Raw genomic sequence first — 7,983 nt, 5'->3', positions numbered from 1 at the left:
CCCCACACTTGCCTTAGTGCTTGGAACATAGTGGGCACTTAATAAATGCTTGTTGATTGATTGTACTAGGGTGGCAGTAGACTAGGGTGGAGGAGAGAAGGAGGCGTTTTTGAGACATGTAACAAAGGTAAATTTGACAAGTCTTCTCAACAGAGTGGATATGTGAGGAGAGAGAGAGTGAAGATAAGAGAGAGTGGGGATGATAGCAGAGGCAATCTGTTAAAGGAGATGAGATGGAATGTGATCAATTTTATATGTAGATTGGTTGGTTTGGGCAAGGAGAAGAGTCACTCTTCATGTGAGATGGGTTGGAGGAGATAGTGGCAGAAAGCATCTGGGTGATGTGAAATGGGCAAGAGAAAAGAGGGAATGTGTAAATGGCCTCCATTTTTTCTTTCATTAAAATATGAGGCAAGGTTTTCAGCTGAGAGGGTGGTGGGAGGAAAAATTTTGAGATTTGAGGAAGGATAGTTCGGTGAGACAGGTTTATGTTTATTGTTTCCCATAAGTATGGAGTTGAGTGAAATATCTTTTCAGATCCCAGAGCAGAGAATAGGTCTGTGACTTTAGGGAAAGGAGAAACAGATATTAAGAAGGAGCTCCCCTCTTTTAGAAACTCAGAAGGGAAGACCTGGCACAGCCTGGGAGCTTTATGAAAGGGTTTGCTTTTTTTCTTGCTTATGTGTGGGCTTGGCACATTGAATTACCATGTCAACCTCTGGCCCTTTGCCAAGCTGATGAGTTGGGAATAGCAAGGAATACCTGAGAAATGGGATTTGGAAGTAGATGAGGAGAAAGGAAGAGTCAAGGATGACTCTGGAGAAGAGATGAGAATGAAAGGGAGGTGTGGAGAGGTTTTTGAGCTTTAAGGAAGTGAGTTGAGGGCACTCAAAAGGGAGGTGATAATTCTACTATCTAATCTGCACTTGTCAGTGGAGGATCATGCTCAGATCTGGGCACCATGATTTAAGAAATACACTATTAATCTGTAGAGTATCCAGAGTCCATAATACATCAATCCATAATGATAGGAAAAACCGGGCATGGTTAGCCTTGGAAAAGAGACAATTCAGGGAAGACATTTTATTGTATGGAAGTATTTTAAAAGTTCTCAGTAGAAGAGGTAGGACTGAATGGGCATGGGGAAAGAAATTGGTTTTGTTCTGTTTGACTCCAGGAGGCAGAACTAGGAGGAAAGTGGAGGTTGCAAAGAAGTCAATTTAGGCTTTATAGCTGGAAAAATAGAATTTCTAACAATTAGAGATGTCCCAAAGTGGAAAGGACTGTCGAGAGCTGATGACTCCCCTCCCTTTGAGGTATTCATACAGAGGTCAGATGTTGACTTGCTCAGGTATGTTATAGTGGGGATTCTTGTCATGGATGGATTGGATTAGATGTCCTTGGAGATCCTTTCCAACTCTATGATTCTGGGTAATCAAAAACTATTCTGAATCTTGGATCATCTCACTAAGGTAGGAGATCATGTAAGCTGCTAGGTGGGGGTTGGGTAGGATGGAATCCAACTAAGGGCATGAGCAGAGAAGGGAAAGTATGGAAGAGTCACTGTGGAGAATGTGCTAGAAAGTCAATAAGGCAATGGTTCCCAAAGGACACACCAAGGCACACTTCTGTGTTTAGATTCCCTAGGTATGCTATGAATTGCATGGTACTTACAACTGCACACCCACAGGACAGTCTCCCAACTCTCCTGCAATACTGTCAATTTAAATGTTCAGTGTGCCACAATTCCTTATGGCAAAGAATAAAACTGCTCCTTAAGAAAAAAAAGTTTGAGAACTGCCATCAACAGAGATGAATAAAAGGATTATCCATGGGCAGCAAAGAGAGACTAGTTTGGGTTAGAAAGCATACACTTTTATGGGGCCAGTCAGCTCTGTTTTGTGATTTTTTCACATAGTATTCTGGCCATTGAAACAGTGTTGGAGCTACCCAGGACTGAGAGGTAGGGTGGCTACGGCAGAAGGACAAGGTATTCATGGGAATGGTTGACCATTAAGTCAATGCCAGGAGTAAAGGTAATGAAGCCTGAATGGGGTTGATGGATTAGGAGAATGGGACAATCTAAAGGTCAGTAAGGGTAGATAATGAATTTGGAAGAACAAAAGAAGTACAGAGATGGGAGGGAAAGGGATTATCGTCAAAAAGGATTCAAAATTCAGGATTTTGGAAATAAAAATAGCTAACATTTATACAACACTTTAAGGTTTGCAGAGTGCTTTACAAACATTGTTGCATGTGACCCTCACAAAAACCCTGGGAGGTGGGTGCTGTCATTATCCCCATTTTACAGTTGAGGACACTGAGACAGAGAGAGGTTAAGTGACTTGCCCAAAGTTACATAACTAATAACTGTTCGAAGTCACATTTGAACTCAGATCTTCCTGACTTTAGGTCTAGCACTCAAATGATTTCTTTTGAAAGAGATGAACAGAGTTAGAGCCAGAAGGGGTCATCTAGACCAATCATCCAGACTCCCTCATTTTAAGAGGTGAAGTGACTTAATGGTAAGGAGTAAGGTATCCCTGATTATAAAACTAACAGGGGGAACAAGATCTAGCTTATACTGTGGCTGAGCTAGACTTGGGCAGACGGCGGCATGTAATCTCTTCTTGTTCTTTATTCTGTTGCTTGGATGGTTTTGTGATCTTGTCTGTGAAGGTAGGTACTCCCGACCCCAGAGTAAAACACAAATCCATCAGGTCTTCTCATTTGCTATGATTCTTAGCTACATTTTCCCAAAGAGAATCCACCCAGTGGGCTGGGAGTAGGGGTTCTTTCTCTGGATCACATCATATTGGGAGGCTTAGTGCTTCACCACTTTTATCTCCTGCTTACTACATGACTTGGCCCATTTTTTTTCCCCTGAGGAAAAGGCCCAGCTCATCTGTCCTTTACAGTAGAAGGATGCCCACTAGGTGGGGTGGGGTAACAGACCTATGAAACAGACAATACAAAATGGCCTTACCTTCTGCTTTCCCAGTGATAATAGTGGAGCTAGGGGGAAAAAGGAGTTAGAAGGTAACAAGAATCAGGGCAGATAGATGGATAGAATAGTGGGTACAGCACCAGACCTGGAGTCGGGAAGACATGAGTTCAAATACTGGCAATGTAATCCTAGATGAATCACTTTTTACCTTAGTTTCCTCACCTGTAAAGTAGCATAATAATATATAATAGGGTTACTGTGAGGATCAAATGAGATAGTAATCATAAAGGATTTAACACAGTGCCTGGCGTATAGTAAGTGCTTATATAGATGTTAGCTATTATGATTGTTATTACAATGTCCCTGACAAGGGTCATTCAGCCTCTGCTTAAACAGCTCCAATGATGGGGAGCTCACCACCTCATCCCATGGCGATGCAGTTAGAATGTTCTTCCTCATTTGTGAGATAAATATGAAGTCTTGATGGGAGTGGAGAAGGGATCGGAGCAGGTGCACAAGTGTAAGGGGTACATTGCATCTCCTTGTGCCTGACTTCACACCTGGGAATACAGCTGGTATTCCCACCTATGGGAGATGAGGAATGGGGAACGTAAGACACAGAAGGACTGTTACAGAACTTTTTAGGCCATGCTTGGTGCTATTTCAGGCCAATGTACAGGTCCAGTAAAAATAAATCATATTTATAGAGTGCTTTACAATTTACAAAGCAATTTCCTCATAAAAGCCCTGTGATATATGCAGCATGGATATTATTAGCATGCCCATTCAACAGAGGAAAAACTGAGACTCAGAGGGACAAAGTGACTTTGCTCTAGTCACACAGTCAGGAAGTAATAGAGCTAAACTATGAATATAAGGCTCTCCAACTTTAAAGCCTGTTCATAGGTTTGTAGATTTAGAGATGGTAGAACCTTAGAAGTAAGCTAGTTCAACCCCCCTCATTTTACAGATAAAGAAACTGAGGCCTAGAGAGCTCAAGTGATTTGGAAATAGAACTCAAATCCAGATCCAAGTTGGAACTAACCTATTAATCAGGGATTTGAGGAAGTCCAGAAGTTTCCCCTGGGCCACACCCCCCTTTCTTTGTAGACTGATCCTGACTCCTGAAATTCTATATTTTGAACTTCACCCATTGTGCCTGTTAAGAGATACTAGTGAGAGTTAGACTATCAGATCCTTGGCACCTTGGCAATGAGCTGAGAGCAGGCCCCATCATGGGCCTGGGAACTGTGAGGAGAGGAGGTGTGGAGGGGCCAGGGAGCCTGGATGCCTGAGGAACAGGGGGAGCAGGATGCTGTTGCATGGAGGCCAGAGTGTCCTAAAGATGGACTTTTCCTCCTTCACAATTTTTCCCAGGCCTGGCCCTGTTTAACCTTATTCATGCTGAGGCTTTGGTTGTCCTGGCAACAGCATGAAGCACCTTGAAAAAACCAGGCAGCCCATGATTTTCCAGAGCACCAGGGTCATTTTCAGATCAAACTATAGATCTCAGAGACGAAGGGATGGTGCCCCTCCATTATACCTTTTTTGTTTCAGGCTTCTTGTCCTCTAAGGCCCATCACTGTACATGTAACACTTCATTTGCCCCTCATCCAACAACCCTGTGAAACAAACACCACAGGCATGATATTTAGAGATTTGAAGATGAGAAGAAGAAGTCTCAGAGTTCAGTGATTTGCCTGAGGAGTTAAGGGGCCCAAAGCATTCCCATCCTGCCCTACCCATCAGCTGTCCTGGAGAGCAACACAATACATAAATTGTGGCAGGACTAGCCTCAATTCTAGTTAGTTCTTCCTGATGCTAACTGCTCCCTGCCCTCCACTCAAGCCAAGTTGTAGTTAAATACTTTGTCTTTATTCTCTTCCTATTTTTTCCTCATACACTTAGCACTGTACTCGTTCCCTACATTAGAATGTAAGCCCCATCTGGACAGGGATTATTAGAATTTTTTTTGTCTTTGTATCCCCAGAACCAGTACAGTGCCAATAATGTAGTGGGCCCCTAATGAATGATTGTTAATTGATTGCCTAATGACTAGGGCTGTAAATAGGTTTGGGTGGAGGATGCCATGTCTCTGGCAGGGAGAACAGGGTTATATATGAGAGAGGAGGATAAGATTTAACAAGGGAATAAGGTGAACTGAGGCTAGGACTCCCAGCCCCAGGCACAGTGCTTAGGCAGGAGAGTTCCCCCCTCTCCCCCCACAACACACACACCTTGCTTTCTTGCAAACCTTGTTTGACTTCTGTTTGACTTAGAACCTCTTCCTTTCTCCTTCTTCAGAGCCTCTTCCCCCACCTCATTCTTCAAGGACCAGATTAAGTAGATGAGGAGAGCATTTAAGATAAGGTAAAAGAAGGGAAAACATGCCTGGACGCTGTAGAAACCAGTCTGACTAAAGCAGAGTGTTTGTGTAAGGACAAGAATGGGAGGTGATATTGTAAAAAGCAGGTTGGAGCCATATTGGAAAAACCTTGAATACTCAATTGAAGAGTTTTAAGAATGGTTATTTTTTCAAAGGGAAACTCTACCTGGGTCTTGCTCTCTTCACTTTTATATTCTCATGCCTGAAATATCTTCTTATGATTAACTGAGAAAGTTTGGCATTGGGATAAGGAGGAACAATTTTTCAGTTACTCAGTTTAGTCTATTTTTCATTTTAAATTCCAGTTCCAATTTCTCAGCCCATCAGTTTGTAGGTTTGTGAGCCACCCAGTGACTTGGGAACATGATCTCAGACTCTCTGAGCTGGAAGGGACCCGAGAGGCCATCTGGTCCAACTGGTGCCTGGACAAGATTCCCCTCGACAACACACCCAACATATAGACATCCAGTTTTTGCTGGAAGGCCTCCAATAAGAGGCAACCCACTACTCCTGAGGCAGCCTTTTCCATTGCTGAGGAGCTCTCATTGTTAGGAACAATTTCCTCATATGTAGCCCAAAATTCTGCCTCTATGCAATTTAGTCCTTCCCTCTAAAGCCAAGTAGAACAAGTATAATCCTTCCTGCACTTAATTTTTTTTCCAGTGCTTGAAGAAGACGATCTTGTCCCCTCTACACCTTTTCTTGTCCAGTCCCTCTAACCCTCTCCATCTTGTCCAGAAGGATAGTGTGAGAGGCTTTGTCAAATACTTGTTAGAATCTATAGCAATAGCAAAGCCAGAATTAGAATGGGGTACCTGAGGCCTTGCTCTAACCTGAAATTGAGAGGGTGCTTATAGCATTTGCAATCTTTTAGCAGTATGAAAGAAATGGAGCCTGAAATCTAGTTAACAAGAATAATTTGTTAAAATAGGGATCTTAGACTTACTTCTTCTTCCCCAGCAGCTACATCCCAGCATCCCCCAGGTGAGCTCCCCAGTACTGCTTCACCTTCTCCCTCTCATTCCCATGGCAGCCTTAGAGTGTACCAATATCTCTTCCCCGATCCTAGCAACTGAAGTTGTTAATTTGTTTTGAGGGAATTTCATAGAGGCTGCTGTAGGTGTGTTTTATCTTGCTTGCCTTGGGCGCAAAAAATTTCTAGTTATGGCTCTGTAGTTTAATAAACTTGTCCAAAAAGATTACTCTGACATGACCTGTTTTCGATGAAGCTGTATCTGTTCTGTATCTTATTTTGGGATGTTCACCAATGATCCCTTAAATAGTATATTCTTGAATTTTGCAAGGAATCAAAGTCAAGCTCACTCACCTACAGTTTGCGGACTTTACTTCCTTTCCCTTTTTGTTCCCCCCAAAATTGGGACATTTGCCATTCTCCCATCTTGGGATACTTCTCCTATTGCCAGTCTTTCAAAGACTGTGGCTCAGCTTTCAGTCCCCTAGGGACATTTTCTTCAGACACATGCATAGTCACAATACAAGGGTATATACCATTTATCTCCACAAACTGTGACTTACACAGGCAGAATTATTTGACAGTTCTTTTAGGATGATCTGTTTGTGGTGGGAGGGGAACTGAAGCTTAGAATCTGAGCTGATTTCAAATTTCTCAGCCATTTATCTCATCACTGCTCATCTCTTGCCAAACCCTGACACTGGATCACTTCCACCTCATACCCATCTGCTAAACTGAACTGGAAGAAGTCATGTAACTATGCTGGTAGACTAGTATACTAGATTGGTAGACTCTATTGTATCCTCTAACTTCAAGTGAGTCCTCACTGCGGCAAGGCAATTCTTTGATTCTTCCCCAAATGATTTCCTATCTCACTTCTCACAGAAGCTATTCCAAATCTTCTTTCCTTTCCACAAACCTTCCTTCTCCCCCCTTATCCCCAGATGAGAAACTTAGTTTAATGAAAAAAGTTAAGGCTATTCACCATGGATTTTCTCTTCTCCCCTTTTCTTCATTTCAAAACTTCTTTACATCAGGAAGATTCCCCTACTCTCTCTTCTTTCTCTGCAGTCTCTGTGAAGGTAGACCTCTTCCTTGCCCAGACCAGCCCCACTACATGTATTCCCATTTCTCTAGCAGATTTCAATCTTCCACCTCAACCCTCTAATCTTCAATTTATAGTTATCTACCAGTTCTGACCCTGATATCTACAAATGCATTTATGTGTCCCCCATCTTAAAAAAACCTTCACTGGGCTCTACCTTTCCCTCAAGCTGGTATCTTTCCCCATTTGTCAGCCAAATTCCTAGAAAAACCTATTTATACTCCTGCCTTCATGTCATTGCCTCCCATTTACCAACTCTTTGCACCATAACTTCTGACCTCATCACTTAATTGACTTTGTTCTCTCCAAAGTTTTCAACAATCTTTTAATTTAAAGGTCTGATGGTCATTTCTCAGTCCTCATCCTTTTTGCCCTCTTTACATCATTTCATGCTGTTGATAGACATGTCTTTATGAATACTCTCTCTTCTCTACTATTGTTCTCCTCCCCATCTGGTCTCTTCCACTTAGTCTCTCTTGTTGGCTCATCATCTGTATCATGTTCCTTTACCTGTATGTGTAACCCAAGGTGCAGTCCAAGGCTTTCTTCTTCTCTCTTTTATATTCTATCCC

This window comes from Notamacropus eugenii, chromosome 4 (genome assembly GCF_028372415.1).
Source record: "Notamacropus eugenii isolate mMacEug1 chromosome 4, mMacEug1.pri_v2, whole genome shotgun sequence".
Lineage (NCBI taxonomy): Eukaryota > Metazoa > Chordata > Mammalia > Diprotodontia > Macropodidae > Notamacropus > Notamacropus eugenii.
Note: the sequence above shows the minus strand (reverse complement) of the source record.